Here is a 22,500-nt window from a genome sequence, read left to right as displayed (position 1 = left end):
CGCGTTCGAAAGAATAGATTAAAAATTTCGGCACATTTTCCTTTCGATCCGGTGAACGAGTGTCTCTGCAAACAAAATAAAAAAATTAAAAACATTTGCGTAGTTGCGAGCCCGCCAGGATTCGAACCTGGAATCTCCTGATCCGTAGTCAGGCGCGTTGTCCGTTGCGCCACGGGCCCGACGTTCCGCGTCATTCGTAATGCTTTGCAGTTTCTATCCATTCCTTACTGTCGACGTCACATGTTCTAAAAGATTCTGCTCCCGCCCGAACAGGGACTCGAACCCTGGACCGTTAGGTTAAAAGCCTAACGCTCTACCGACTGAGCTATCCGGGCTCGTACGCTCTACTCTGTGAAACTTCCAGTTTTCCTTCCCTTATGCTTCGTCTTAAACATCGCACAGCATGAGGTAACGTAATCAAAGTAAACACGATTTGCCCTCCCACGTCTCTCGTGTCTCTTTGGCAACAAGTCGCAACGGGAACATTTTAAGACAAATCTTCGTTCAAACGCCGACTCGCTCCTGTAAAAAATTTCGCCCAACGTGGGGCTCGAACCCACGACCCTGAGATTAAGAGTCTCATGCTCTACCGACTGAGCTAGCCGGGCTGCCAACGATCTCGGATTGCAGTTAACGTGTCAAAAACTATATCCGTTATAATATCGCATTTTCTCGCTAAAGTCGATCGGTCGCTTTTTTATATATATCTGGAATGCAATACACTACACGTGGAATTCCTGAAACTGACTGGTGTAGTCATGGCCGAGTGGTTAAGGCGATGGACTAGAAATCCATTGGGTTCTTCCCGCGTAGGTTCGAATCCTACTGACTACGTACTTGCACCAAAGGTATCAGCTTTTTACTTCGTTCTGAAATTGCGTTTTTTCATATCTCGAATGGAAGTTTTAGTTACATTTCCGTCCGCATTTTATGCTACACTACGCTTGATTGTTGTAAGACGTCGTTTTTCGGAGGGTCATCAGATGAAGAGAACGACAACTTCAATCCCATGCTCGCCATATAATTCCAAGACAAGTCTTGTTATTTTTTTCGAAAAGAGAGGCCAAGATTTCTAGTCCAGAAATTTCGCGAAGTCCGGAAATTCGCGATATACTTGAAAAAAAAACGATATATGCCTTCGTTTCCATCCCAATTGAACCGAATTGGTATTCGACATTCACTAAATTTTGAGTTCCGTTCGAATTTGAGAATTCCGGAAATGTTGCAATTCAACAATTAATCACCCATGTAGAAGTAAGTCTACGTAGACTTAAAAGAGAGCTGCAACAAAATCCTACCGCCAAAAACTTTTTTGCGAAGAATTCATCGTAGTCGGCAGGATTCGAACCTGCGCGGGAATAACCCAATGGATTTCAAGTCCATCGCCTTAACCACTCGGCCACGACTACCCGTTCGGAGCAAAGATTTGCCTTTGTAGGTATTACCGAAAAGTATATAAAACTCTCTCACCAACGCTTTCGAAAGAATAGATTAAAAATTTCGGCACATTTTCCTTTCAATCCGGTGAACGAGTGTCTCTGCAAACAAAATAAAAAAATTAAAAACATTGGCGTAGTTGCGAGCCCGCCAGGATTCGAACCTGGAATCTCCTGATCCGTAGTCAGGCGCGTTGTCCGTTGCGCCACGGGCCCGACGTTCTGTGTCATTCCTAATGCTTTGCAGTTTCTTTCCATTCCTTACTGTCGACGTCACATGTTCAAAAAGATTCTGCTCCCGCCCGAACAGGGACTCGAACCCTGGACCGTTAGGTTAAAAGCCTAACGCTCGACCGACTGAGCTATCCGGGCTCGTACGCTCTACTCTGTGAAACTTCCAGTTTTCCTTCCCTTATGCTTCGTCTTAAACATCGCACAGCATGAGGTAACGTAATCAAAGTAAACACGATTTGCCCTCCCACGTCTCTCGTGTCTCTTTGGCAACAAGTCGCAACGGGAACATTTTAAGACAAATCTTCGTTCAAACGCCGACTCGCTCCTGTAAAAAATTTCGCCCAACGTGGGGCTCGAACCCACGACCCTGAGATTAAGAGTCTCATGCTCTACCGACTGAGCTAGCCGGGCTGCCAACGATCTCGGATTGCAGTTAACGTGTCAAAAACTATATCCGTTATAATATCGCATTTTCTCGCTAAAGTCGATCGGTCGCTTTTTTATATATATCTGGAATGCAATACACTACACGTGGAATTCCTGAAACTGACTGGTGTAGTCATGGCCGAGTGGTTAAGGCGATGGACTAGAAATCCATTGGGTTCTTCCCGCGTAGGTTCGAATCCTACTGACTACGTACTTGCACCAAAGGTATCAGCTTTTTACTTCGTTCTGAAATTGCGTTTTTTCATATCTCGAATGGAAGTTTTAGTTACATTTACGTCCGCATTTTATGCTACACTACGCTTGTTTGTTGTAAGACGTCGTTTTTCGGAGGGTCATCAGATGAAGAGAACGACAACTTCAATCCCATGCTCGCCATATAATTCCAAGACAAGTCTTGTTATTTTTTTCGAAAAGAGAGGCCAAGATTTCTAGTCCAGAAATTTCGCGAAGTCCGGAAATTCGCGATATACTTGAAAAAAAAACGATATATGCCTTCGTTTCCATCCCAATTGAACCGAATTGGTATTCGACATTCACTAAATTTTGAGTTCCGTTCGAATTTGAGAATTCCGGAAATGTTGCAATTCAACAATTAATCACCCATGTAGAAGTAAGTCTACGTAGACTTAAAAGAGAGCTGCAACAAAATCCTACCGCCAAAAACTTTTTTGCGAAGAATTCATCGTAGTCGGCAGGATTCGAACCTGCGCGGGAATAACCCAATGGATTTCAAGTCCATCGCCTTAACCACTCGGCCACGACTACCCGTTCGGAGCAAAGATTTGCCTTTGTAGGTATTACCGAAAAGTATCTAAAACTCTCTCACCAACGCTTTCGAAAGAATAGATTAAAAATTTCGGCACATTTTCCTTTCTATCCGGTGAACGAATGTCTCTGCAAACAAAATAAAAAAATTAAAAACATTGGCGTAGTTGCGAGCCCGCCAGGATTCGAACCTGGAATCTCCTGATCCGTAGTCAGGCGCGTTGTCCGTTGCGCCACGGGCCCGACGTTCTGTGTCATTCCTAATGCTTTGCAGTTTCTTTCCATTCCTTACTGTCGACGTCACATGTTCAAAAAGATTCTGCTCCCGCCCGAAGAGGGACTCGAACCCTGGACCGTTAGGTTAAAAGCCTAACGCTCTACCGACTGAGCTATCCGGGCTCGTACGCTCTACTCTGTTAAACTTCCAGTTTTCCTTCCCTTATGCTTCGTCTTAAACATCGCACAGCATGAGGTAACGTAATCAAAGTAAACACGATTTGCCCTCCCACGTCTCTCGTGTCTATTTGGCAACAAGTCGCAACGGGAACATTTTAAGACAAATCTTCGTTCAAACGCCGACTCGCTCCTGTAAAAAATTTCGCCCAACGTGGGGCTCGAACCCACGACCCTGAGATTAAGAGTCTCATGCTCTACCGACTGAGCTAGCCGGGCTGCCAACGATCTCGGATTGCAGTTAACGTGTCAAAAACTATATCCGTTATAATATCGCATTTTCTCGCTAAAGTCGATCGGTCGCTTTTTTATATATATCTGGAATGCAATACACTACACGTGGAATTCCTGAAACTGACTGGTGTAGTCATGGCCGAGTGGTTAAGGCGATGGACTAGAAATCCATTGGGATCTTCCCGCGTAGGTTCGAATCCTACTGACTACGTACTTGCACCAAAGGTATCAGCTTTTTACTTCGTTCTGAAATTGCGTTTTTTCATATCTCGAATGGAAGTTTTAGTTACATTTACGTCCGCATTTTATGCTACACTACGCTTGTTTTGTGTAAGACGTCGTTTTTCGGAGGGTCATCAGATGAAGAGAACGACAACTTCAATCCCATGCTCGCCATATAATTCCAAGACAAGTCTTGTTATTTTTTTCGAAAAGAGAGGCCAAGATTTCTAGTCCAGAAATTTCGCGAAGTCCGGAAATTCGCGATATATTTGAAAAAAAAAACGATATATGCCTTCGTTTCCATCCCAATTGCACCGAATTGGTATTCGACATTCACTAAATTTTGAGTTCCGTTCGAATTTGAGAATTCCGGAAATGTTGCAATTCAACAATTAATCACCCATGTAGAAGTAAGTCTACGTAGACTTAAAAGAGAGCTGCAACAAAATCCTACCGCCAAAAACTTTTTTGCGAAGAATTCATCGTAGTCGGCAGGATTCGAACCTGCGCGGGAATAACCCAATGGATTTCAAGTCCATCGCCTTAACCACTCGGCCACGACTACCCGTTCGGAGCAAAGATTTGCCTTTGTAGGTATTACCGAAAAGTATCTAAAACTCTCTCACCAACGCGTTCGAAAGAATAGATTAAAAATTTCGGCACATTTTCCTTTCGATCCGGTGAACGAGTGTCTCTGCAAACAAAATAAAAAAATTAAAAACATTGGCGTAGTTGCGAGCCCGCCAGGATTCGAACCTGGAATCTCCTGATCCGTAGTCAGGCGCGTTGTCCGTTGCGCCACGGGCCCGACTTTCTGTGTCATTCGTAATGCTTTGCAGTTTCTTTCCATTCCTTACTGTCGACGTCACATGTTCAAAAAGATTCTGCTCCCGCCCGAACAGGGACTCGAACCCTGGACCGTTAGGTTAAAAGCCTAACGCTCTACCGACTGAGCTATCCGGGCTCGTACGCTCTACTCTGTGAAACTTCCAGTTTTCCTTCCCTTATGCTTCGTCTTAAACATCGCACAGCATGATGTAACGTAATCAAAGTAAACACGATTTGCCCTCCCACGTCTCTCGTGTCTCTTTGGCAACAAGTCGCAACGGGAACATTTTAAGACAAATCTTCGTTCAAACGCCGACTCGCTCCTGTAAAAAATTTCGCCCAACGTGGGGCTCGAACCCACGACCCTGAGATTAAGAGTCTCATGCTCTACCGACTGAGGTAGCCGGGCTGCCAACGATCTCGGATTGCAGTTAACGTGTCAAAAACTATATCCGTTATAATATCGCATTTTCTCGCTAAAGTCGATCGGTCGCTTTTTTATATATATCTGGAATGCAATACACTACACGTGGAATTCCTGAAACTGACTGGTGTAGTCATGGCCGAGTGGTTAAGGCGATGGACAAGAAATCCATTTGGATCTTCCCGCGTAGGTTCGAATCCTACTGACTACGTACTTACACCAAAGGTATCAGCTTTTTACTTCGTTCTGAAATTGCGTTTTTTCATATCTCGAATGGAAGTTTTAGTTACATTTACGTCCGCATTTTATGCTACACTACGCTTGTTTTGTGTAAGACGTCGTTTTTCGGAGGGTCATCAGATGAAGAGAACGACAACTTCAATCCCATGCTCGCCATATAATTCCAAGACAAGTCTTGTTATTTTTTTCGAAAAGAGAGGCCAAGATTTCTAGTCCAGAAATTTCGCGAAGTCCGGAAATTCGCGATATATTTGAAAAAAAAAACGATATATGCCTTCGTTTCCATCCCAATTGCACCGAATTGGTATTCGACATTCACTAAATTTTGAGTTCCGTTCGAATTTGAGAATTCCGGAAATGTTGCAATTCAACAATTAATCACCCATGTAGAAGTAAGTCTACGTAGACTTAAAAGAGAGCTGCAACAAAATCCTACCGCCAAAAACTTTTTTGCGAAGAATTCATCGTAGTCGGCAGGATTCGAACCTGCGCGGGAATAACCCAATGGATTTCAAGTCCATCGCCTTAACCACTCGGCCAGGACTACCCGTTCGGAGCAAAGATTTGCCTTTGTAGGTATTACCGAAAAGTATCTAAAACTCTCTCACCAATGCGTTCGAAAGAATAGATTAAAAATTTCGGCAAATTTTCCTTTCGATCCGGTGAACGAGTGTCTCTGCAAACAAAATAAAAAAATTAAAAACATTGGCGTAGTTGCGAGCCCGCCAGGATTCGAACCTGGAATCTCCTGATCCGTAGTCAGGCGCGTTGTCCGTTGCGCCACGGGCCCGACGTTCCGCGTCATTCGTAATGCTTTGCAGTTTCTTTCCATTCCTTACTGTCGACGTCACTTGTTCAAAAAGATTCTGCTCCCGCCCGAACAGGGACTCGAACCCTGGACCGTTAGGTTAAAAGCCTAACGCTCTACCGACTGAGCTATCCGGGCTCGTACGCTCTACTCTGTGAAACTTCCAGTTTTCCTTCCCTTATGCTTCGTCTTAAACATCGCACAGCATGAGGTAACGTAATCAAAGTAAACACGATTTGCCCTCCCACGTCTCTCGTGTCTCTTTGGCAACAAGTCGCAACGGGAACATTTTAAGACAAATCTTCGTTCAAACGCCGACTCGCTCCTGTTAAAAATGTCGCCCAACGTGGGGCTCGAACCCACGACCCTAAGATTAAGAGTCTCATGCTCTACCGACTGAGGTAGCCGGGCTGCCAACGATCTCGGATTGCAGTTAACGTGTCAAAAACTATATCCGTTATAATATCGCATTTTCTCGCTAAAGTCGATCGGTCGCTTTTTTATATATATCTGGAATGCAATACACTACACGTGGAATTCCTGAAACTGACTGGTGTAGTCATGGCCGAGTGGTTAAGGCGATGGACTAGAAATCCATTGGGATCTTCCCGCGTAGGTTCGAATCCTACTGACTACGTACTTGCACCAACGGTATCAGCTTTTTACTTCGTTCTGAAATCGCGGTTTTTCATATCTCGAATGGAAGTTTTAGTTACATTTACGTCCGCATTTTATGCTACACTACGCTTGTTTTGTGTAAGACGTCGTTTTTCGGAGGGTCATCAGATGAAGAGGACGAACACTTCAATCCCATGCTCGCCATATAATTCCAAGACAAGTCTTGTTATTTTTTTCGAAAAGAGAGGCCAAGATTTCTAGTCCAGAAATTTCGCGAAGTCCGGAAATTCGCGATATATTTGAAAAAAAAACGATATATGCCTTCGTTTCCATCCCAATTGCACCGAATTGGTATTCGACATTCACTAAATTTTGAGTTCCGTTCGAATTTGAGAATTCCGGAAATGTTGCAATTCAACAATTAATCACCCATGTAGAAGTAAGTCTACGTAGACTTAAAAGAGAGCTGCAACAAAATCCTACCGCCAAAAACTTTTTTGCGAAGAATTCATCGTAGTCGGCAGGATTCGAACCTGCGCGGGAATAACCCAATGGATTTCAAGTCCATCGCCTTAACCACTCGGCCACGACTACCCGTTCGGAGCAAAGATTTGCCTTTGTAGGTATTACCGAAAAGTATCTAAAACTCTCTCACCAACGCGTTCGAAAGAATAGATTAAAAATTTCGGCAAATTTTCCTTTCGATCCGGTGAACGAGTGTCTCTGCAAACAAAATAAAAAAATTAAAAACATTGGCGTAGTTGCGAGCCCGCCAGGATTCGAACCTGGAATCTCCTGATCCGTAGTCAGGCGCGTTGTCCGTTGCGCCACGGGCCCGACGTTCCGCGTCATTCGTAATGCTTTGCAGTTTCTTTCCATTCCTTACTGTCGACGTCACATGTTCTAAAAGATTCTGCTCCCGCCCGAACAGGGACTCGAACCCTGGACCGTTAGGTTAAAAGCCTAACGCTCTACCGACTGAGCTATCCGGGCTCGTACGCTCTACTCTGTGAAACTTCCAGTTTTCCTTCCCTTATGCTTCGTCTTAAACATCGCACAGCATGAGGTAACGTAATCAAAGTAAACACGATTTGCCCTCCCACGTCTCTCGTGTCTCTTTGGCAACAAGTCGCAACGGGAACATTTTAAGACAAATCTTCGTTCAAACGCCGACTCGCTCCTGTAAAAAATGTCGCCCAACGTGGGGCTCGAACCCACGACCCTAAGATTAAGAGTCTCATGCTCTACCGACTGAGCTAGCCGGGCTGCCAACGATCTCGGATTGCAGTTAACGTGTCAAAAACTATATCCGTTATAATATCGCATTTTCTCGCTAAAGTCGATCGGTCGCTTTTTTATATATATCTGGAATGCAATACACTACACGTGGAATTCCTGAAACTGACTGGTGTAGTCATGGCCGAGTGGTTAAGGCGATGGACTAGAAATCCATTGGGATCTTCCCGCGTAGGTTCGAATCCTACTGACTACGTACTTGCACCAAAGGTATCAGCTTTTTACTTCGTTCTGAAATCGCGTTTTTTCATATCTCGAATGGAAGTTTTAGTTACATTTACGTCCGCATTTTATGCTACACTACGCTTGTTTTGTGTAAGACGTCGTTTTTCGGAGGGTCATCAGATGAAGAGAACGACAACTTCAATCCCATGCTCGCCATATAATTCCAAGACAAGTCTTGTTATTTTTTTCGAAAAGAGAGGCCAAGATTTCTAGTCCAGAAATTTCGCGAAGTCCGGAAATTCGCGATATACTTGAAAAAAAACGATATATGCCTTCGTTTCCATCCCAATTGCACCGAATTGGTATTCGACATTCACTAAATTTTGATTTCCGTTCGAATTTGAGAATTCCTGAAATGTTGCAATTCAACAATTAATCACCCATGTAGAAGTAAGTCTACGTAGACTTAAAAGAGAGCTGCAACAAAATCCTACCGCCAAAAACTATTTTGCGAAGAATTCATCGTAGTCGGCAGGATTCGAACCTGCGCGGGAATAACCCAATGGATTTCAAGTCCATCGCCTTAACCACTCGGCCAGGACTACCCGTTCGGAGCAAAGATTTGCCTTTGTAGGTATTACCGAAAAGTATCTAAAACTCTCTCACCAACGCGTTCGAAAGAATAGATTAAAAATTTCGGCAAATTTTCCTTTCGATCCGGTGAACGAGTGTCTCTGCAAACAAAATAAAAAAATTAAAAACATTGGCGTAGTTGCGAGCCCGCCAGGATTCGAACCTGGAATCTCCTGATCCGTAGTCAGGCGCGTTGTCCGTTGCGCCACGGGCCCGACGTTCCGCGTCATTCGTAATGCTTTGCAGTTTCTTTCCATTCCTTACTGTCGACGTCACATGTTCTAAAAGATTCTGCTCCCGCCCGAACAGGGACTCGAACCCTGGACCGTTAGGTTAAAAGCCTAACGCTCTACCGACTGAGCTATCCGGGCTCGTACGCTCTACTCTGTGAAACTTCCAGTTTTCCTTCCCTTATGCTTCGTCTTAAACATCGCACAGCATGAGGTAACGTAATCAAAGTAAACACGATTTGCCCTCCCACGTCTCTCGTGTCTCTTTGGCAACAAGTCGCAACGGGAACATTTTAAGACAAATCTTCGTTCAAACGCCGACTCGCTCCTGTAAAAAATGTCGCCCAACGTGGGGCTCGAACCCACGACCCTAAGATTAAGAGTCTCATGCTCTACCGACTGAGCTAGCCGGGCTGCCAACGATCTCGGATTGCAGTTAACGTGTCAAAAACTATATCCGTTATAATATCGCATTTTCTCGCTAAAGTCGATCGGTCGCTTTTTTATATATATCTGGAATGCAATACACTACACGTGGAATTCCTGAAACTGACTGGTGTAGTCATGGCCGAGTGGTTAAGGCGATGGACTAGAAATCCATTGGGATCTTCCCGCGTAGGTTCGAATCCTACTGACTACGTACTTGCACCAAAGGTATCAGCTTTTTACTTCGTTCTGAAATCGCGTTTTTTCATATCTCGAATGGAAGTTTTAGTTACATTTACGTCCGCATTTTATGCTACACTACGCTTGTTTTGTGTAAGACGTCGTTTTTCGGAGGGTCATCAGATGAAGAGAACGACAACTTCAATCCCATGCTCGCCATATAATTCCAAGACAAGTCTTGTTATTTTTTTCGAAAAGAGAGGCCAAGATTTCTAGTCCAGAAATTTCGCGAAGTCCGGAAATTCGCGATATACTTGAAAAAAAACGATATATGCCTTCGTTTCCATCCCAATTGCACCGAATTGGTATTCGACATTCACTAAATTTTGATTTCCGTTCGAATTTGAGAATTCCTGAAATGTTGCAATTCAACAATTAATCACCCATGTAGAAGTAAGTCTACGTAGACTTAAAAGAGAGCTGCAACAAAATCCTACCGCCAAAAACTATTTTGCGAAGAATTCATCGTAGTCGGCAGGATTCGAACCTGCGCGGGAATAACCCAATGGATTTCAAGTCCATCGCCTTAACCACTCGGCCAGGACTACCCGTTCGGAGCAAAGATTTGCCTTTGTAGGTATTACCGAAAAGTATCTAAAACTCTCTCACCAACGCGTTCGAAAGAATAGATTAAAAATTTCGGCAAATTTTCCTTTCGATCCGGTGAACGAGTGTCTCTGCAAACAAAATAAAAAAATTAAAAACATTGGCGTAGTTGCGAGCCCGCCAGGATTCGAACCTGGAATCTCCTGATCCGTAGTCAGGCGCGTTGTCCGTTGCGCCACGGGCCCGACGTTCCGCGTCATTCGTAATGCTTTGCAGTTTCTTTCCATTCCTTACTGTCGACGTCACATGTTCTAAAAGATTCTGCTCCCGCCCGAACAGGGACTCGAACCCTGGACCGTTAGGTTAAAAGCCTAACGCTCTACCGACTGAGCTATCCGGGCTCGTACGCTCTACTCTGTGAAACTTCCAGTTTTCCTTCCCTTATGCTTCGTCTTAAACATCGCACAGCATGAGGTAACGTAATCAAAGTAAACACGATTTGCCCTCCCACGTCTCTCGTGTCTCTTTGGCAACAAGTCGCAACGGGAACATTTTAAGACAAATCTTCGTTCAAACGCCGACTCGCTCCTGTAAAAAATGTCGCCCAACGTGGGGCTCGAACCCACGACCCTAAGATTAAGAGTCTCATGCTCTACCGACTGAGCTAGCCGGGCTGCCAACGATCTCGGATTGCAGTTAACGTGTCAAAAACTATATCCGTTATAATATCGCATTTTCTCGCTAAAGTCGATCGGTCGCTTTTTTATATATATCTGGAATGCAATACACTACACGTGGAATTCCTGAAACTGACTGGTGTAGTCATGGCCGAGTGGTTAAGGCGATGGACTAGAAATCCATTGGGATCTTCCCGCGTAGGTTCGAATCCTACTGACTACGTACTTGCACCAAAGGTATCAGCTTTTTACTTCGTTCTGAAATCGCGTTTTTTCATATCTCGAATGGAAGTTTTAGTTACATTTACGTCCGCATTTTATGCTACACTACGCTTGTTTTGTGTAAGACGTCGTTTTTCGGAGGGTCATCAGATGAAGAGAACGACAACTTCAATCCCATGCTCGCCATATAATTCCAAGACAAGTCTTGTTATTTTTTTCGAAAAGAGAGGCCAAGATTTCTAGTCCAGAAATTTCGCGAAGTCCGGAAATTCGCGATATACTTGAAAAAAAACGATATATGCCTTCGTTTCCATCCCAATTGCACCGAATTGGTATTCGACATTCACTAAATTTTGAGTTCCGTTCGAATTTGAGAATTCCGGAAATGTTGCAATTCAACAATTAATCACCCATGTAGAAGTAAGTCTACGTAGACTTAAAAGAGAGCTGCAACAAAATCCTACCGCCAAAAACTATTTTGCGAAGAATTCATCGTAGTCGGCAGGATTCGAACCTGCGCGGGAATAACCCAATGGATTTCAAGTCCATCGCCTTAACCACTCGGCCAGGACTACCCGTTCGGAGCAAAGATTTGCCTTTGTAGGTATTACCGAAAAGTATCTAAAACTCTCTCACCAACGCGTTCGAAAGAATAGATTAAAAATTTCGGCAAATTTTCCTTTCGATCCGGTGAACGAGTGTCTCTGCAAACAAAATAAAAAAATTAAAAACATTGGCGTAGTTGCGAGCCCGCCAGGATTCGAACCTGGAATCTCCTGATCCGTAGTCAGGCGCGTTGTCCGTTGCGCCACGGGCCCGACGTTCCGCGTCATTCGTAATGCTTTGCAGTTTCTTTCCATTCCTTACTGTCGACGTCACATGTTCAAAAAGATTCTGCTCCCGCCCGAACAGGGACTCGAACCCTGGACCGTTAGGTTAAAAGCCTAACGCTCGACCGACTGAGCTATCCGGGCTCGTACGCTCTACTCTGTGAAACTTCCAGTTTTCCTTCCCTTATGCTTCGTCTTAAACATCGCACAGCATGAGGTAACGTAATCAAAGTAAACACGATTTGCCCTCCCACGTCTCTCGTGTCTCTTTGGCAACAAGTCGCAACGGGAACATTTTAAGACAAATCTTCGTTCAAACGCCGACTCGCTCCTGTAAAAAATGTCGCCCAACGTGGGGCTCGAACCCACGACCCTAAGATTAAGAGTCTCATGCTCTACCGACTGAGCTAGCCGGGCTGCCAACGATCTCGGATTGCAGTTAACGTGTCAAAAACTATATCCGTTATAATATCGCATTTTCTCGCTAAAGTCGATCGGTCGCTTTTTTATATATATCTGGAATGCAATACACTACACGTGGAATTCCTGAAACTGACTGGTGTAGTCATGGCCGAGTGGTTAAGGCGATGGACTAGAAATCCATTGGGATCTTCCCGCGTAGGTTCGAATCCTACTGACTACGTACTTGCACCAACGGTATCAGCTTTTTACTTCGTTCTGAAATCGCGTTTTTTCATATCTCGAATGGAAGTTTTAGTTACATTTACGTCCGCATTTTATGCTACACTACGCTTGTTTTGTGTAAGACGTCGTTTTTCGGAGGGTCATCAGATGAAGAGGACGACAACTTCAATCCCATGCTCGCCATATAATTCCAAGACAAGTCTTGTTATTTTTTTCGAAAAGAGAGGCCAAGATTTCTAGTCCAGAAATTTCGCGAAGTCCGGAAATTCGCGATATATTTGAAAAAAAAAACGATATATGCCTTCGTTTCCATCCCAATTGCACCGAATTGGTATTCGACATTCACTAAATTTTGAGTTCCGTTCGAATTTGAGAATTCCGGAAATGTTGCAATTCAACAATTAATCACCCATGTAGAAGTAAGTCTACGTAGACTTAAAAGAGAGCTGCAACAAAATCCTACCGCCAAAAACTTTTTTGCGAAGAATTCATCGTAGTCGGCAGGATTCGAACCTGCGCGGGAATAACCCAATGGATTTCAAGTCCATCGCCTTAACCACTCGGCCAGGACTACCCGTTCGGAGCAAAGAATTGCCTTTGTAGGTATTACCGAAAAGTATCTAAAACTCTCTCACCAACGCGTTCGAAAGAATAGATTAAAAATTTCGGCAAATTTTCCTTTCGATCCGGTGAACGAGTGTCTCTGCAAACAAAATAAAAAAATTAAAAACATTGGCGTAGTTGCGAGCCCGCCAGGATTCGAACCTGGAATCTCCTGATCCGTAGTCAGGCGCGTTGTCCGTTGCGCCACGGGCCCGACGTTCCGCGTCATTCGTAATGCTTTGCAGTTTCTTTCCATTCCTTACTGTCGACGTCACATGTTCAAAAAGATTCTGCTCCCGCCCGAACAGGGACTCGAACCCTGGACCGTTAGGTTAAAAGCCTAACGCTCGACCGACTGAGCTATCCGGGCTCGTACGCTCTACTCTGTGAAACTTCCAGTTTTCCTTCCCTTATGCTTCGTCTTAAACATCGCACAGCATGAGGTAACGTAATCAAAGTAAACACGATTTGCCCTCCCACGTCTCTCGTGTCTCTTTGGCAACAAATCGCAACGGGAACATTTTAAGACAAATCTTCGTTCAAGCGCCGACTCGCTCCTGTAAAAAATGTCGCCCAACGTGGGGCTCGAACCCACGACCCTAAGATTAAGAGTCTCATGCTCTACCGACTGAGCTAGCCGGGCTGCCAACGATCTCGGATTGCAGTTAACGTGTCAAAAACTATATCCGTTATAATATCGCATTTTCTCGCTAAAGTCGATCGGTCGCTTTTTTATATATATCTGGAATGCAATACACTACACGTGGAATTCCTGAAACTGACTGGTGTAGTCATGGCCGAGTGGTTAAGGCGATGGACTAGAAATCCATTGGGATCTTCCCACGTAGGGTCGAATCCTACTGACTACGTACTTGCACCAAAGGTATCAGCTTTTTACTTCGTTCTGAAATCGCGTTTTTTCATATCTCGAATGGAAGTTTTAGTTACATTTACGTCCGCATTTTATGCTACACTACGCTTGTTTTGTGTAAGACGTCGTTTTTCGGAGGGTCATCAGATGAAGAGGACGACAACTTCAATCCCATGCTCGCCATATAATTCCAAGACAAGTCTTGTTATTTTTTTCGAAAAGAGAGGCCAAGATTTCTAGTCCAGAAATTTCGCGAAGTCCGGAAATTCGCGATATATTTGAAAAAAAAAAAATGATATATGCCTTCGTTTCCATCCCAATTGCACCGAATTGGTATTCGACATTCACTAAATTTTGAGTTCCGTTCGAATTTGAGAATTCCGGAAATGTTGCAATTCAGCAATTAATCACCCATGTAGAAGTAAGTCTACGTAGACTTAAAAGAGAGCTGCAACAAAATCCTACCGCCAAAAACTTTTTTGCGAAGAATTCATCGTAGTCGGCAGGATTCGAACCTGCGCGGGAATAACCCAATGGATTTCAAGTCCATCGCCTTAACCACTCGGCCACGACTACCCGTTCGGAGCAAAGATTTGCCTTTGTAGGTATTACCGAAAAGTATCTAAAACTCTCTCACCAACGCGTTCGAAAGAATAGATTAAAAATTTCGGCAAATTTTCCTTTCGATCCGGTGAACGAGTGTCTCTGCAAACAAAATAAAAAAATTAAAAACATTGGCGTAGTTGCGAGCCCGCCAGGATTCGAACCTGGAATCTCCTGATCCGTAGTCAGGCGCGTTGTCCGTTGCGCCACGGGCCCGACGTTCCGCGTCATTCGTAATGCTTTGCAGTTTCTTTCCATTCCTTACTGTCGACGTCACATGTTCAAAAAGATTCTGCTCCCGCCCGAACAGGGACTCGAACCCTGGACCGTTAGGTTAAAAGCCTAACGCTCGACCGACTGAGCTATCCGGGCTCGTACGCTCTACTCTGTGAAACTTCCAGTTTTCCTTCCCTTATGCTTCGTCTTAAACATCGCACAGCATGAGGTAACGTAATCAAAGTAAACACGATTTGCCCTCCCACGTCTCTCGTGTCTCTTTGGCAACAAGTCGCAACGGGAACATTTTAAGACAAATCTTCGTTCAAACGCCGACTCGCTCCTGTAAAAAATGTCGCCCAACGTGGGGCTCGAACCCACGACCCTAAGATTAAGAGTCTCATGCTCTACCGACTGAGCTAGCCGGGCTGCCAACGATCTCGGATTGCAGTTAACGTGTCAAAAACTATATCCGTTATAATATCGCATTTTCTCGCTAAAGTCGATCGGTCGCTTTTTTATATATATCTGGAATGCAATACACTACACGTGGAATTCCTGAAACTGACTGGTGTAGTCATGGCCGAGTGGTTAAGGCGATGGACTAGAAATCCATTGGGATCTTCCCGCGTAGGTTCGAATCCTACTGACTACGTACTTGCACCAACGGTATCAGCTTTTTACTTCGTTCTGAAATCGCGTTTTTTCATATCTCGAATGGAAGTTTTAGTTACATTTACGTCCGCATTTTATGCTACACTACGCTTGTTTTGTGTAAGACGTCGTTTTTCGGAGGGTCATCAGATGAAGAGGACGACAACTTCAATCCCATGCTCGCCATATAATTCCAAGACAAGTCTTGTTATTTTTTTCGAAAAGAGAGGCCAAGATTTCTAGTCCAGAAATTTCGCGAAGTCCGGAAATTCGCGATATACTTGAAAAAAAACGATATATGCCTTCGTTTCCATCCCAATTGCACCGAATTGGTATTCGACATTCACTAAATTTTGAGTTCCGTTCGAATTTGTGAATTCCGGAAATGTTGCAATTCAACAATTAATCACCCATGTAGAAGTAAGTCTACGTAGACTTAAAAGAGAGCTGCAACAAAATCCTACCACCAAAAACTTTTTTGCGAAGAATTCATCGTAGTCGGCAGGATTCGAACCTGCGCGGGAATAACCCAATGGATTTCAAGTCCATCGCCTTAACCACTCGGCCACGACTACCCGTTCGGAGCAAAGATTTGCCTTTGTAGGTATTACCGAAAAGTATCTAAAACTCTCTCACCAACGCGTTCGAAAGAATAGATTAAAAATTTCGGCAAATTTTCCTTTCGATCCGGTGAACGAGTGTCTCTGCAAACAAAATAAAAAAATTAAAAACATTGGCGTAGTTGCGAGCCCGCCAGGATTCGAACCTGGAATCTCCTAATCCGTAGTCAGGCGCGTTGTCCGTTGCGCCACGGGCCCGACGTTCTGTGTCATTCGTAATGCTTTGCAGTTTCTTTCCATTCCTTACTGTCGACGTCACATGTTCAAAAAGATTCTGCTCCCGCCCGAACAGGGACTCGAACCCTGGACCGTTAGGTTAAAAGCCTAACGCTCTACCGACTGAGCTATCCGGGCTCGTACGCTCTACTCTGTGAAACTTCCAGTTTTCCTTCCCTTATGCTTCGTCTTAAACATCGCACAGCATGAGGTAACGTAATCAAAGTAAACACGATTTGCCCTCCCACGTCTCTCGTGTCTCTTTGGCAACAAGTCGCAACGGGAACATTTTAAGACAAATCTTCGTTCAAACGCCGACTCGCTCCTGTAAAAAATGTCGCCCAACGTGGAGCTCGAACCCACGACCCTAAGATTAAGAGTCTCATGCTCTACCGACTGAGCTAGCCGGGCTGCCAACGATCTCGGATTGCAGTTAACGTGTCAAAAACTATATCCGTTATAATATCGCATTTTCTCGCTAAAGTCGATCAGTCGCTTTTTTATATATATCTGGAATGCAATACACTACACATGGAATTCCTGAAACTGACTGGTGTAGTCATGGCCGAGTGGGTAAGGCGATGGACTAGAAATCCATTGGGATCTTCCCGCGTAGGTTCGAATCCTACTGACTACGTACTTGCACCAACGGTATCAGCTTTTTACTTCGTTCTGAAATCGCGTTTTTTCATATCTCGAATGGAAGTTTTAGTTACATTTACGTCCGCATTTTATGCTACACTACGCTTGTTTTGTGTAAGACGTCGTTTTTCGGAGGGTCATCAGATGAAGAGGACGACAACTTCAATCCCATGCTCGCCATATAATTCCAAGACAAGTCTTGTTATTTTTTTCGAAAAGAGAGACCAAGATTTCTAGTCCAGAAATTTCGCGAAGTCCGGAAATTCGCGATATACTTGAAAAAAAAACGATATATGCCTTCGTTTCCATCCCAATTGCACCGAATTGGTATTCGACATTCACTAAATTTTGAGTTCCGTTCGAATTTGTGAATTCCGGAAATGTTGCAATTCAACAATTAATCACCCATGTAGAAGTAAGTCTACGTAGACTTAAAAGAGAGCTGCAACAAAATCCTACCGCCAAAAACTTTTTTGCGAAGAATTCATCGTAGTCGGCAGGATTCGAACCTGCGCGGGAATAACCCAATGGATTTCAAGTCCATCGCCTTAACCACTCGGCCACGACTACCCGTTCGGAGCAAAGATTTGCCTTTGTAGGTATTACCGAAAAGTATCTAAAACTCTCTCACCAACGCGTTCGAAAGAATAGATTAAAAATTTCGGCAAATTTTCCTTTCGATCCGGTGAACGAGTGTCTCTGCAAACAAAATAAAAAAATTAAAAACATTGGCGTAGTTGCGAGCCCGCCAGGATTCGAACCTGGAATCTCCTGATCCGTAGTCAGGCGCGTTGTCCGTTGCGCCACGGGCCCGACGTTCCGCGTCATTCGTAATGCTTTGCAGTTTCTTTCCATTCCTTACTGTCGACGTCACATGTTCAAAAAGATTCTGCTCCCGCCCGAACAGGGACTTGAACCCTGGACCGTTAGGTTAAAAGCCTAACGCTCGACCGACTGAGCTATCCGGGCTCGTACGCTCTACTCTGTGAAACTTCCAGTTTTCCTTCCCTTATGCTTCGTCTTAAACATCGCACAGCATGAGGTAACGTAATCAAAGTAAACACGATTTGCCCTCCCACGTCTCTCGTGTCTCTTTGGCAACAAGTCGCAACGGGAACATTTTAAGACAAATCTTCGTTCAAACGCCGACTCGCTCCTGTAAAAAATGTCGCCCAACGTGGGGCTCGAACCCACGACCCTACGATTAAGAGTCTCATGCTCTACCGACTGAGCTAGCCGGGCTGCCAACGATCTCGGATTGCAGTTAACGTGTCAAAAACTATATCCGTTATAATATCGCATTTTCTCGCTAAAGTCGATCGGTCGCTTTTTTATATATATCTGGAATGCAATACACTACACGTGGAATTCCTGAAACTGACTGGTGTAGTCATGGCCGAGTGGTTAAGGCGATGGACTAGAAATCCATTGGGATCTTCCCGCGTAGGTTCGAATCCTACTGACTACGTACTTGCACCAAAGGTATCAGCTTTTTACTTCGTTCTGAAATCGCGTTTTTTCATATCTCGAATGGAAGTTTTAGTTACATTTACGTCCGCATTTTATGCTACACTACGCTTGTTTTGTGTAAGACGTCATTTTTCGGAGGGTCATCAGATGAAGAGGACGACAACTTCAATCCCATGCTCGCCATATAATTCCAAGACAAGTCTTGTTATTTTTTTCGAAAAGAGAGGCCAAGATTTCTAGTCCAGAAATTTCGCGAAGTCCGGAAATTCGCGATATACTTGAAAAAAAAACGATATATGCCTTCGTTTCCATCCCAATTGCACCGAATTGGTATTCGACATTCACTAAATTTTGAGTTCCGTTCGAATTTGAGAATTCCGGAAATGTTGCAATTCAACAATTAATCACCCATGTAGAAGTAAGTCTACGTAGACTTAAAAGAGAGCTGCAACAAAATCCTACCGCCAAAAACTTTTTTGCGAAGAATTCATCGTAGTCGGCAGGATTCGAACCTGCGCGGGAATAACCCAATGGATTTCAAGTCCATCGCCTTAACCACTCGGCCACGACTACCCGTTCGGAGCAAAGATTTGCCTTTGTAGGTATTACCGAAAAGTATCTAAAACTCTCTCACCAACGCGTTCGAAAGAATAGATTAAAAATTTCGGCAAATTTTCCTTTCGATCCGGTGAACGAGTGTCTCTGCAAACAAAATAAAAAAATTAAAAACATTGGCGTAGTTGCGAGCCCGCCAGGATTCGAACCTGGAATCTCCTGATCCGTAGTCAGGCGCGTTGTCCGTTGCGCCACGGGCCCGACGTTCCGCGTCATTCGTAATGCTTTGCAGTTTCTTTCCATTCCTTACTGTCGACGTCACATGTTCAAAAAGATTCTGCTCCCGCCCGAACAGGGACTCGAACCCTGGACCGTTAGGTTAAAAGCCTAACGCTCGACCGACTGAGCTATCCGGGCTCGTAAGCTCTACTCTGTGAAACTTCCAGTTTTCCTTCCCTTATGCTTCGTCTTAAACATCGCACAGCATGAGGTTACGTAATCAAAGTAAACACGTTTTGCCCTCCCACGTCTCTCGTGTCTCTTTGGCAACAAGTCGCAACGGGAACATTTTAAGACAAATCTTCGTTCAAACGCCGACTCGCTCCTGTAAAAAATGTCGCCCAACGTGGGGCTCGAACCCACGACCCTAAGATTAAGAGTCTCATGCTCTACCGACTGAGCTAGCCGGGCTGCCAACGATCTCGGATTGCAGTTAACGTGTCAAAAACTATATCCGTTATAATATCGCATTTTCTCGCTAAAGTCGATCGGTCGCTTTTTTATATATATCTGGAATGCAATACACTACACGTGGAATTCTTGAAACTGACTGGTGTAGTCATGGCCGAGTGGTTAAGGCGATGGACTAGAAATCCATTGGGATCTTCCCGCGTAGGTTCGAATCCTACTGACTACGTACTTGCACCAAAGGTATCAGCTTTTTACTTCGTTCTGAAATCGCGTTTTTTCATATCTCGAATGGAAGTTTTAGTTACATTTACGTCCGCATTTTATGCTACACTACGCTTGTTTTGTGTAAGACGTCGTTTTTCGGAGGGTCATCAGATGAAGAGGACGACAACTTCAATCCCATGCTCGCCATATAATTCCAAGACAAGTCTTGTTATTTTTTTCGAAAAGAGAGGCCAAGATTTCTAGTCCAGAAATTTCGCGAAGTCCGGAAATTCGCGATATACTTGAAAAAAAAACGATATATGCCTTCGTTTCCATCCCAATTGCACCGAATTGGTATTCGACATTCACTAAATTTTGAGTTCCGTTCGAATTTGAGAATTCCGGAAAAGTTGCAATTCAACAATTAATCACCCATGTAGAAGTAAGTCTACGTAGACTTAAAAGAGAGCTGCAACAAAATCCTACCACCAAAAACTTTTTTGCGAAGAATTCATCGTAGTCGGCAGGATTCGAACCTGCGCGGGAATAACCCAATGGATTACAAGTCTATCGCCTTAACCACTCGGCCACGACTACCCGTTCGGAGCAAAGATTTGCGTTTGTAGGTATTACCGAAAAGTATCTAAAACTCTCACCAACGCGTTCGAAAGAATAGATTAAAAATTTCGGCAAATTTTCCTTTCGATCCTGTGAACGAGTGTCTCTGCAAACAAAATAAAAAAATTAAAAACATTGGCGTAGTTGCGAGCCCGCCAGGATTCGAACCTGGAATCTCCTGATCCGTAGTCAGGCGCGTTGTCCGTTGCGCCACGGGCCCGACGTTCCGCGCCATTCGTAATGCTTTGCAGTTTCTTTCCATTCCTTACTGTCGACGTCACATGTTCAAAAAGATTCTGCTCCCGCCCGAACAGGGACTCGAACCCTGGACCGTTAGGTTAAAAGCCTAACGCTCTACCGACTGAGCTATCCGGGCTCGTACGCTCTACTCTGTGAAACTTCCAGTTTTCCTTCCCTTATGCTTCGTCTTAAACATCGCACAGCATGAGGTAACGTAATCAAAGTAAACACGATTTGCCCTCCCACGTCTCTCGTGTCTCTTTGGCAACAAGTCGCAACGGGAACATTTTAAGACAAATCTTCGTTCAAACGCCGACTCGCTCCTGTAAAAAATGTCGCCCAACGTGGGGCTCGAACCCACGACCCTGAGATTAAGAGTCTCATGCTCTACCGACTGAGCTAGCCGGGCTGCCAACGGTCTCGGATTGCAGTTAACGTGTCAAAAACTATATCCGTTATAATATCGCATTTTCTCGCTAAAGTCGATCGGTCGCTTTTTTATATATATCTGGAATGCAATACACTACACGTGGAATTCCTGAAACTGACTGGTGTAGTCATGGCCGAGTGGTTAAGGCGATAGACTAGAAATCCATTGGGATCTTCCCGCGTAGGTTCGAATCCTACTGACTACGTACTTGCACCAAAGGTATCAGCTTTTTACTTCGTTCTGAAATCGCGTTTTTTCATATCTCGAATGGAAGTTTTAGTTACATTTACGTCCGCATTTTATGCTACACTACGCTTGTTTTGTGTAAGATGTCGTTTTTCTGAGGGTCATCAGATGAAGAGGACGACAACTTCAATCCCATGCTCGCCATATAATTCCAAAACAAGTCTTGTTATTTTTTTCGAAAAGAGAGGCCAAGATTTCTAGTCCAGAAATTTCGCGAAGTCCGGAAATTCGCGATATACTTGAAAAAAAAACGATATATGCCTTCGTTTCCATCCCAATTGCACCGAATTGGTATTCGACATTCACTAAATTTTGAGTTCCGTTCGAATTTGAGAATTCCGGAAATGTTGCAATTCAACAATTAATCACCCATGTAGAAGTAAGTCTACGTAGACTTAAAAGAGAGCTGCAACAAAATCCTACCACCAAAAACTTTTTTGCGAAGAATTCATCGTAGTCGGCAGGATTCGAACCTGCGCGGGAATAACCCAATGGATTACAAGTCTATCGCCTTAACCACTCGGCCACGACTACCCGTTCGGAGCAAAGATTTGCGTTTGTAGGTATTACCGAAAAGTATCTAAAACTCTCACCAACGCGTTCGAAAGAATAGATTAAAAATTTCGGCAAATTTTCCTTTCGATCCTGTGAACGAGTGTCTCTGCAAACAAAATAAAAAAATTAAAAACATTGGCGTAGTTGCGAGCCCGCCAGGATTCGAACCTGGAATCTCCTGATCCGTAGTCAGGCGCGTTGTCCGTTGCGCCACGGGCCCGACGTTCCGCGCCATTCGTAATGCTTTGCAGTTTCTTTCCATTCCTTACTGTCGACGTCACATGTTCAAAAAGATTCTGCTCCCGCCCGAACAGGGACTCGAACCCTGGACCGTTAGGTTAAAAGCCTAACGCTCTACCGACTGAGCTATCCGGGCTCGTACGCTCTACTCTGTGAAACTTCCAGTTTTCCTTCCCTTATGCTTCGTCTTAAACATCGCACAGCATGA

General features: G+C 44.3%; 77 non-coding genes across 77 annotated transcripts; 15 read left to right on the top strand and 62 right to left on the bottom strand.

Annotated features, from left to right (window-relative positions):
- Positions 1-106: 106 nt before the first annotated feature.
- Positions 107-179, bottom strand: Trnar-acg (transfer RNA arginine (anticodon ACG)). Its single transcript has one exon. It is a non-coding gene; the product is annotated as a tRNA-Arg (tRNA).
- Positions 180-262: 83 nt separating this feature from the next.
- Positions 263-335, bottom strand: Trnak-uuu (transfer RNA lysine (anticodon UUU)). The gene has a single exon. It is a non-coding gene; the product is annotated as a tRNA-Lys (tRNA).
- Positions 336-535: 200 nt separating this feature from the next.
- Positions 536-608, bottom strand: Trnak-cuu (transfer RNA lysine (anticodon CUU)). The gene has a single exon. It is a non-coding gene; the product is annotated as a tRNA-Lys (tRNA).
- Positions 609-752: 144 nt separating this feature from the next.
- Trnas-aga (transfer RNA serine (anticodon AGA)) lies at positions 753-834 on the top strand. The gene has a single exon. It is a non-coding gene; the product is annotated as a tRNA-Ser (tRNA).
- Positions 835-1,327: 493 nt separating this feature from the next.
- Trnas-uga (transfer RNA serine (anticodon UGA)) lies at positions 1,328-1,409 on the bottom strand. The gene has a single exon. It is a non-coding gene; the product is annotated as a tRNA-Ser (tRNA).
- A 170-nt stretch (positions 1,410-1,579) lies between these two features.
- On the bottom strand, positions 1,580-1,652 carry Trnar-acg (transfer RNA arginine (anticodon ACG)). Its single transcript has one exon. It is a non-coding gene; the product is annotated as a tRNA-Arg (tRNA).
- An 83-nt stretch (positions 1,653-1,735) lies between these two features.
- On the bottom strand, positions 1,736-1,808 carry Trnak-uuu (transfer RNA lysine (anticodon UUU)). Its single transcript has one exon. It is a non-coding gene; the product is annotated as a tRNA-Lys (tRNA).
- A 200-nt stretch (positions 1,809-2,008) lies between these two features.
- Positions 2,009-2,081, bottom strand: Trnak-cuu (transfer RNA lysine (anticodon CUU)). The gene has a single exon. It is a non-coding gene; the product is annotated as a tRNA-Lys (tRNA).
- Positions 2,082-2,225: 144 nt separating this feature from the next.
- Positions 2,226-2,307, top strand: Trnas-aga (transfer RNA serine (anticodon AGA)). Its single transcript has one exon. It is a non-coding gene; the product is annotated as a tRNA-Ser (tRNA).
- Positions 2,308-2,800: 493 nt separating this feature from the next.
- Positions 2,801-2,882, bottom strand: Trnas-uga (transfer RNA serine (anticodon UGA)). Its single transcript has one exon. It is a non-coding gene; the product is annotated as a tRNA-Ser (tRNA).
- A 170-nt stretch (positions 2,883-3,052) lies between these two features.
- Trnar-acg (transfer RNA arginine (anticodon ACG)) lies at positions 3,053-3,125 on the bottom strand. Its single transcript has one exon. It is a non-coding gene; the product is annotated as a tRNA-Arg (tRNA).
- An 83-nt stretch (positions 3,126-3,208) lies between these two features.
- Positions 3,209-3,281, bottom strand: Trnak-uuu (transfer RNA lysine (anticodon UUU)). Its single transcript has one exon. It is a non-coding gene; the product is annotated as a tRNA-Lys (tRNA).
- Positions 3,282-3,481: 200 nt separating this feature from the next.
- On the bottom strand, positions 3,482-3,554 carry Trnak-cuu (transfer RNA lysine (anticodon CUU)). The gene has a single exon. It is a non-coding gene; the product is annotated as a tRNA-Lys (tRNA).
- Positions 3,555-3,698: 144 nt separating this feature from the next.
- Positions 3,699-3,780, top strand: Trnas-aga (transfer RNA serine (anticodon AGA)). Its single transcript has one exon. It is a non-coding gene; the product is annotated as a tRNA-Ser (tRNA).
- A 494-nt stretch (positions 3,781-4,274) lies between these two features.
- On the bottom strand, positions 4,275-4,356 carry Trnas-uga (transfer RNA serine (anticodon UGA)). The gene has a single exon. It is a non-coding gene; the product is annotated as a tRNA-Ser (tRNA).
- A 170-nt stretch (positions 4,357-4,526) lies between these two features.
- On the bottom strand, positions 4,527-4,599 carry Trnar-acg (transfer RNA arginine (anticodon ACG)). The gene has a single exon. It is a non-coding gene; the product is annotated as a tRNA-Arg (tRNA).
- Positions 4,600-4,682: 83 nt separating this feature from the next.
- On the bottom strand, positions 4,683-4,755 carry Trnak-uuu (transfer RNA lysine (anticodon UUU)). The gene has a single exon. It is a non-coding gene; the product is annotated as a tRNA-Lys (tRNA).
- Positions 4,756-4,955: 200 nt separating this feature from the next.
- On the bottom strand, positions 4,956-5,028 carry Trnak-cuu (transfer RNA lysine (anticodon CUU)). Its single transcript has one exon. It is a non-coding gene; the product is annotated as a tRNA-Lys (tRNA).
- A 144-nt stretch (positions 5,029-5,172) lies between these two features.
- On the top strand, positions 5,173-5,254 carry Trnas-aga (transfer RNA serine (anticodon AGA)). The gene has a single exon. It is a non-coding gene; the product is annotated as a tRNA-Ser (tRNA).
- A 494-nt stretch (positions 5,255-5,748) lies between these two features.
- On the bottom strand, positions 5,749-5,830 carry Trnas-uga (transfer RNA serine (anticodon UGA)). The gene has a single exon. It is a non-coding gene; the product is annotated as a tRNA-Ser (tRNA).
- A 170-nt stretch (positions 5,831-6,000) lies between these two features.
- Trnar-acg (transfer RNA arginine (anticodon ACG)) lies at positions 6,001-6,073 on the bottom strand. The gene has a single exon. It is a non-coding gene; the product is annotated as a tRNA-Arg (tRNA).
- An 83-nt stretch (positions 6,074-6,156) lies between these two features.
- Positions 6,157-6,229, bottom strand: Trnak-uuu (transfer RNA lysine (anticodon UUU)). Its single transcript has one exon. It is a non-coding gene; the product is annotated as a tRNA-Lys (tRNA).
- Positions 6,230-6,429: 200 nt separating this feature from the next.
- Positions 6,430-6,502, bottom strand: Trnak-cuu (transfer RNA lysine (anticodon CUU)). Its single transcript has one exon. It is a non-coding gene; the product is annotated as a tRNA-Lys (tRNA).
- Positions 6,503-6,646: 144 nt separating this feature from the next.
- On the top strand, positions 6,647-6,728 carry Trnas-aga (transfer RNA serine (anticodon AGA)). The gene has a single exon. It is a non-coding gene; the product is annotated as a tRNA-Ser (tRNA).
- Positions 6,729-7,221: 493 nt separating this feature from the next.
- Trnas-uga (transfer RNA serine (anticodon UGA)) lies at positions 7,222-7,303 on the bottom strand. Its single transcript has one exon. It is a non-coding gene; the product is annotated as a tRNA-Ser (tRNA).
- Positions 7,304-7,473: 170 nt separating this feature from the next.
- On the bottom strand, positions 7,474-7,546 carry Trnar-acg (transfer RNA arginine (anticodon ACG)). Its single transcript has one exon. It is a non-coding gene; the product is annotated as a tRNA-Arg (tRNA).
- Positions 7,547-7,629: 83 nt separating this feature from the next.
- Positions 7,630-7,702, bottom strand: Trnak-uuu (transfer RNA lysine (anticodon UUU)). Its single transcript has one exon. It is a non-coding gene; the product is annotated as a tRNA-Lys (tRNA).
- Positions 7,703-7,902: 200 nt separating this feature from the next.
- On the bottom strand, positions 7,903-7,975 carry Trnak-cuu (transfer RNA lysine (anticodon CUU)). The gene has a single exon. It is a non-coding gene; the product is annotated as a tRNA-Lys (tRNA).
- Positions 7,976-8,119: 144 nt separating this feature from the next.
- On the top strand, positions 8,120-8,201 carry Trnas-aga (transfer RNA serine (anticodon AGA)). Its single transcript has one exon. It is a non-coding gene; the product is annotated as a tRNA-Ser (tRNA).
- A 492-nt stretch (positions 8,202-8,693) lies between these two features.
- On the bottom strand, positions 8,694-8,775 carry Trnas-uga (transfer RNA serine (anticodon UGA)). Its single transcript has one exon. It is a non-coding gene; the product is annotated as a tRNA-Ser (tRNA).
- A 170-nt stretch (positions 8,776-8,945) lies between these two features.
- On the bottom strand, positions 8,946-9,018 carry Trnar-acg (transfer RNA arginine (anticodon ACG)). The gene has a single exon. It is a non-coding gene; the product is annotated as a tRNA-Arg (tRNA).
- An 83-nt stretch (positions 9,019-9,101) lies between these two features.
- Trnak-uuu (transfer RNA lysine (anticodon UUU)) lies at positions 9,102-9,174 on the bottom strand. Its single transcript has one exon. It is a non-coding gene; the product is annotated as a tRNA-Lys (tRNA).
- A 200-nt stretch (positions 9,175-9,374) lies between these two features.
- On the bottom strand, positions 9,375-9,447 carry Trnak-cuu (transfer RNA lysine (anticodon CUU)). The gene has a single exon. It is a non-coding gene; the product is annotated as a tRNA-Lys (tRNA).
- Positions 9,448-9,591: 144 nt separating this feature from the next.
- On the top strand, positions 9,592-9,673 carry Trnas-aga (transfer RNA serine (anticodon AGA)). The gene has a single exon. It is a non-coding gene; the product is annotated as a tRNA-Ser (tRNA).
- Positions 9,674-10,165: 492 nt separating this feature from the next.
- On the bottom strand, positions 10,166-10,247 carry Trnas-uga (transfer RNA serine (anticodon UGA)). Its single transcript has one exon. It is a non-coding gene; the product is annotated as a tRNA-Ser (tRNA).
- A 170-nt stretch (positions 10,248-10,417) lies between these two features.
- Trnar-acg (transfer RNA arginine (anticodon ACG)) lies at positions 10,418-10,490 on the bottom strand. The gene has a single exon. It is a non-coding gene; the product is annotated as a tRNA-Arg (tRNA).
- Positions 10,491-10,573: 83 nt separating this feature from the next.
- Positions 10,574-10,646, bottom strand: Trnak-uuu (transfer RNA lysine (anticodon UUU)). The gene has a single exon. It is a non-coding gene; the product is annotated as a tRNA-Lys (tRNA).
- A 200-nt stretch (positions 10,647-10,846) lies between these two features.
- On the bottom strand, positions 10,847-10,919 carry Trnak-cuu (transfer RNA lysine (anticodon CUU)). Its single transcript has one exon. It is a non-coding gene; the product is annotated as a tRNA-Lys (tRNA).
- A 144-nt stretch (positions 10,920-11,063) lies between these two features.
- Positions 11,064-11,145, top strand: Trnas-aga (transfer RNA serine (anticodon AGA)). Its single transcript has one exon. It is a non-coding gene; the product is annotated as a tRNA-Ser (tRNA).
- A 492-nt stretch (positions 11,146-11,637) lies between these two features.
- Positions 11,638-11,719, bottom strand: Trnas-uga (transfer RNA serine (anticodon UGA)). Its single transcript has one exon. It is a non-coding gene; the product is annotated as a tRNA-Ser (tRNA).
- A 170-nt stretch (positions 11,720-11,889) lies between these two features.
- Positions 11,890-11,962, bottom strand: Trnar-acg (transfer RNA arginine (anticodon ACG)). The gene has a single exon. It is a non-coding gene; the product is annotated as a tRNA-Arg (tRNA).
- Positions 11,963-12,045: 83 nt separating this feature from the next.
- Trnak-uuu (transfer RNA lysine (anticodon UUU)) lies at positions 12,046-12,118 on the bottom strand. Its single transcript has one exon. It is a non-coding gene; the product is annotated as a tRNA-Lys (tRNA).
- A 200-nt stretch (positions 12,119-12,318) lies between these two features.
- Positions 12,319-12,391, bottom strand: Trnak-cuu (transfer RNA lysine (anticodon CUU)). Its single transcript has one exon. It is a non-coding gene; the product is annotated as a tRNA-Lys (tRNA).
- Positions 12,392-12,535: 144 nt separating this feature from the next.
- Positions 12,536-12,617, top strand: Trnas-aga (transfer RNA serine (anticodon AGA)). Its single transcript has one exon. It is a non-coding gene; the product is annotated as a tRNA-Ser (tRNA).
- Positions 12,618-13,111: 494 nt separating this feature from the next.
- On the bottom strand, positions 13,112-13,193 carry Trnas-uga (transfer RNA serine (anticodon UGA)). Its single transcript has one exon. It is a non-coding gene; the product is annotated as a tRNA-Ser (tRNA).
- Positions 13,194-13,363: 170 nt separating this feature from the next.
- Trnar-acg (transfer RNA arginine (anticodon ACG)) lies at positions 13,364-13,436 on the bottom strand. The gene has a single exon. It is a non-coding gene; the product is annotated as a tRNA-Arg (tRNA).
- Positions 13,437-13,519: 83 nt separating this feature from the next.
- On the bottom strand, positions 13,520-13,592 carry Trnak-uuu (transfer RNA lysine (anticodon UUU)). Its single transcript has one exon. It is a non-coding gene; the product is annotated as a tRNA-Lys (tRNA).
- Positions 13,593-13,792: 200 nt separating this feature from the next.
- On the bottom strand, positions 13,793-13,865 carry Trnak-cuu (transfer RNA lysine (anticodon CUU)). The gene has a single exon. It is a non-coding gene; the product is annotated as a tRNA-Lys (tRNA).
- A 144-nt stretch (positions 13,866-14,009) lies between these two features.
- Trnas-aga (transfer RNA serine (anticodon AGA)) lies at positions 14,010-14,091 on the top strand. The gene has a single exon. It is a non-coding gene; the product is annotated as a tRNA-Ser (tRNA).
- Positions 14,092-14,587: 496 nt separating this feature from the next.
- Trnas-uga (transfer RNA serine (anticodon UGA)) lies at positions 14,588-14,669 on the bottom strand. Its single transcript has one exon. It is a non-coding gene; the product is annotated as a tRNA-Ser (tRNA).
- Positions 14,670-14,839: 170 nt separating this feature from the next.
- On the bottom strand, positions 14,840-14,912 carry Trnar-acg (transfer RNA arginine (anticodon ACG)). The gene has a single exon. It is a non-coding gene; the product is annotated as a tRNA-Arg (tRNA).
- An 83-nt stretch (positions 14,913-14,995) lies between these two features.
- Positions 14,996-15,068, bottom strand: Trnak-uuu (transfer RNA lysine (anticodon UUU)). Its single transcript has one exon. It is a non-coding gene; the product is annotated as a tRNA-Lys (tRNA).
- A 200-nt stretch (positions 15,069-15,268) lies between these two features.
- Trnak-cuu (transfer RNA lysine (anticodon CUU)) lies at positions 15,269-15,341 on the bottom strand. The gene has a single exon. It is a non-coding gene; the product is annotated as a tRNA-Lys (tRNA).
- A 144-nt stretch (positions 15,342-15,485) lies between these two features.
- On the top strand, positions 15,486-15,567 carry Trnas-aga (transfer RNA serine (anticodon AGA)). The gene has a single exon. It is a non-coding gene; the product is annotated as a tRNA-Ser (tRNA).
- A 492-nt stretch (positions 15,568-16,059) lies between these two features.
- On the bottom strand, positions 16,060-16,141 carry Trnas-uga (transfer RNA serine (anticodon UGA)). The gene has a single exon. It is a non-coding gene; the product is annotated as a tRNA-Ser (tRNA).
- Positions 16,142-16,311: 170 nt separating this feature from the next.
- Trnar-acg (transfer RNA arginine (anticodon ACG)) lies at positions 16,312-16,384 on the bottom strand. The gene has a single exon. It is a non-coding gene; the product is annotated as a tRNA-Arg (tRNA).
- An 83-nt stretch (positions 16,385-16,467) lies between these two features.
- Trnak-uuu (transfer RNA lysine (anticodon UUU)) lies at positions 16,468-16,540 on the bottom strand. The gene has a single exon. It is a non-coding gene; the product is annotated as a tRNA-Lys (tRNA).
- Positions 16,541-16,740: 200 nt separating this feature from the next.
- On the bottom strand, positions 16,741-16,813 carry Trnak-cuu (transfer RNA lysine (anticodon CUU)). Its single transcript has one exon. It is a non-coding gene; the product is annotated as a tRNA-Lys (tRNA).
- A 144-nt stretch (positions 16,814-16,957) lies between these two features.
- Trnas-aga (transfer RNA serine (anticodon AGA)) lies at positions 16,958-17,039 on the top strand. The gene has a single exon. It is a non-coding gene; the product is annotated as a tRNA-Ser (tRNA).
- Positions 17,040-17,532: 493 nt separating this feature from the next.
- Positions 17,533-17,614, bottom strand: Trnas-uga (transfer RNA serine (anticodon UGA)). Its single transcript has one exon. It is a non-coding gene; the product is annotated as a tRNA-Ser (tRNA).
- Positions 17,615-17,784: 170 nt separating this feature from the next.
- Positions 17,785-17,857, bottom strand: Trnar-acg (transfer RNA arginine (anticodon ACG)). The gene has a single exon. It is a non-coding gene; the product is annotated as a tRNA-Arg (tRNA).
- An 83-nt stretch (positions 17,858-17,940) lies between these two features.
- On the bottom strand, positions 17,941-18,013 carry Trnak-uuu (transfer RNA lysine (anticodon UUU)). Its single transcript has one exon. It is a non-coding gene; the product is annotated as a tRNA-Lys (tRNA).
- Positions 18,014-18,213: 200 nt separating this feature from the next.
- Positions 18,214-18,286, bottom strand: Trnak-cuu (transfer RNA lysine (anticodon CUU)). Its single transcript has one exon. It is a non-coding gene; the product is annotated as a tRNA-Lys (tRNA).
- A 144-nt stretch (positions 18,287-18,430) lies between these two features.
- Positions 18,431-18,512, top strand: Trnas-aga (transfer RNA serine (anticodon AGA)). The gene has a single exon. It is a non-coding gene; the product is annotated as a tRNA-Ser (tRNA).
- Positions 18,513-19,005: 493 nt separating this feature from the next.
- Positions 19,006-19,087, bottom strand: Trnas-uga (transfer RNA serine (anticodon UGA)). Its single transcript has one exon. It is a non-coding gene; the product is annotated as a tRNA-Ser (tRNA).
- A 170-nt stretch (positions 19,088-19,257) lies between these two features.
- Trnar-acg (transfer RNA arginine (anticodon ACG)) lies at positions 19,258-19,330 on the bottom strand. Its single transcript has one exon. It is a non-coding gene; the product is annotated as a tRNA-Arg (tRNA).
- Positions 19,331-19,413: 83 nt separating this feature from the next.
- On the bottom strand, positions 19,414-19,486 carry Trnak-uuu (transfer RNA lysine (anticodon UUU)). The gene has a single exon. It is a non-coding gene; the product is annotated as a tRNA-Lys (tRNA).
- Positions 19,487-19,686: 200 nt separating this feature from the next.
- Positions 19,687-19,759, bottom strand: Trnak-cuu (transfer RNA lysine (anticodon CUU)). Its single transcript has one exon. It is a non-coding gene; the product is annotated as a tRNA-Lys (tRNA).
- A 144-nt stretch (positions 19,760-19,903) lies between these two features.
- Trnas-aga (transfer RNA serine (anticodon AGA)) lies at positions 19,904-19,985 on the top strand. The gene has a single exon. It is a non-coding gene; the product is annotated as a tRNA-Ser (tRNA).
- Positions 19,986-20,478: 493 nt separating this feature from the next.
- Trnat-ugu (transfer RNA threonine (anticodon UGU)) lies at positions 20,479-20,560 on the bottom strand. The gene has a single exon. It is a non-coding gene; the product is annotated as a tRNA-Thr (tRNA).
- A 168-nt stretch (positions 20,561-20,728) lies between these two features.
- Positions 20,729-20,801, bottom strand: Trnar-acg (transfer RNA arginine (anticodon ACG)). The gene has a single exon. It is a non-coding gene; the product is annotated as a tRNA-Arg (tRNA).
- An 83-nt stretch (positions 20,802-20,884) lies between these two features.
- Positions 20,885-20,957, bottom strand: Trnak-uuu (transfer RNA lysine (anticodon UUU)). The gene has a single exon. It is a non-coding gene; the product is annotated as a tRNA-Lys (tRNA).
- A 200-nt stretch (positions 20,958-21,157) lies between these two features.
- On the bottom strand, positions 21,158-21,230 carry Trnak-cuu (transfer RNA lysine (anticodon CUU)). The gene has a single exon. It is a non-coding gene; the product is annotated as a tRNA-Lys (tRNA).
- A 144-nt stretch (positions 21,231-21,374) lies between these two features.
- Trnas-aga (transfer RNA serine (anticodon AGA)) lies at positions 21,375-21,456 on the top strand. Its single transcript has one exon. It is a non-coding gene; the product is annotated as a tRNA-Ser (tRNA).
- A 493-nt stretch (positions 21,457-21,949) lies between these two features.
- On the bottom strand, positions 21,950-22,031 carry Trnat-ugu (transfer RNA threonine (anticodon UGU)). The gene has a single exon. It is a non-coding gene; the product is annotated as a tRNA-Thr (tRNA).
- Positions 22,032-22,199: 168 nt separating this feature from the next.
- Trnar-acg (transfer RNA arginine (anticodon ACG)) lies at positions 22,200-22,272 on the bottom strand. Its single transcript has one exon. It is a non-coding gene; the product is annotated as a tRNA-Arg (tRNA).
- An 83-nt stretch (positions 22,273-22,355) lies between these two features.
- Positions 22,356-22,428, bottom strand: Trnak-uuu (transfer RNA lysine (anticodon UUU)). Its single transcript has one exon. It is a non-coding gene; the product is annotated as a tRNA-Lys (tRNA).
- Positions 22,429-22,500: the final 72 nt, after the last annotated feature.

The sequence above is a fragment of the Argiope bruennichi genome, chromosome 9 (genome assembly GCF_947563725.1).
Source record: "Argiope bruennichi chromosome 9, qqArgBrue1.1, whole genome shotgun sequence".
NCBI lineage: Eukaryota > Metazoa > Arthropoda > Arachnida > Araneae > Araneidae > Argiope > Argiope bruennichi.
This window is presented reverse-complemented; position numbering and strand designations above follow the sequence as displayed.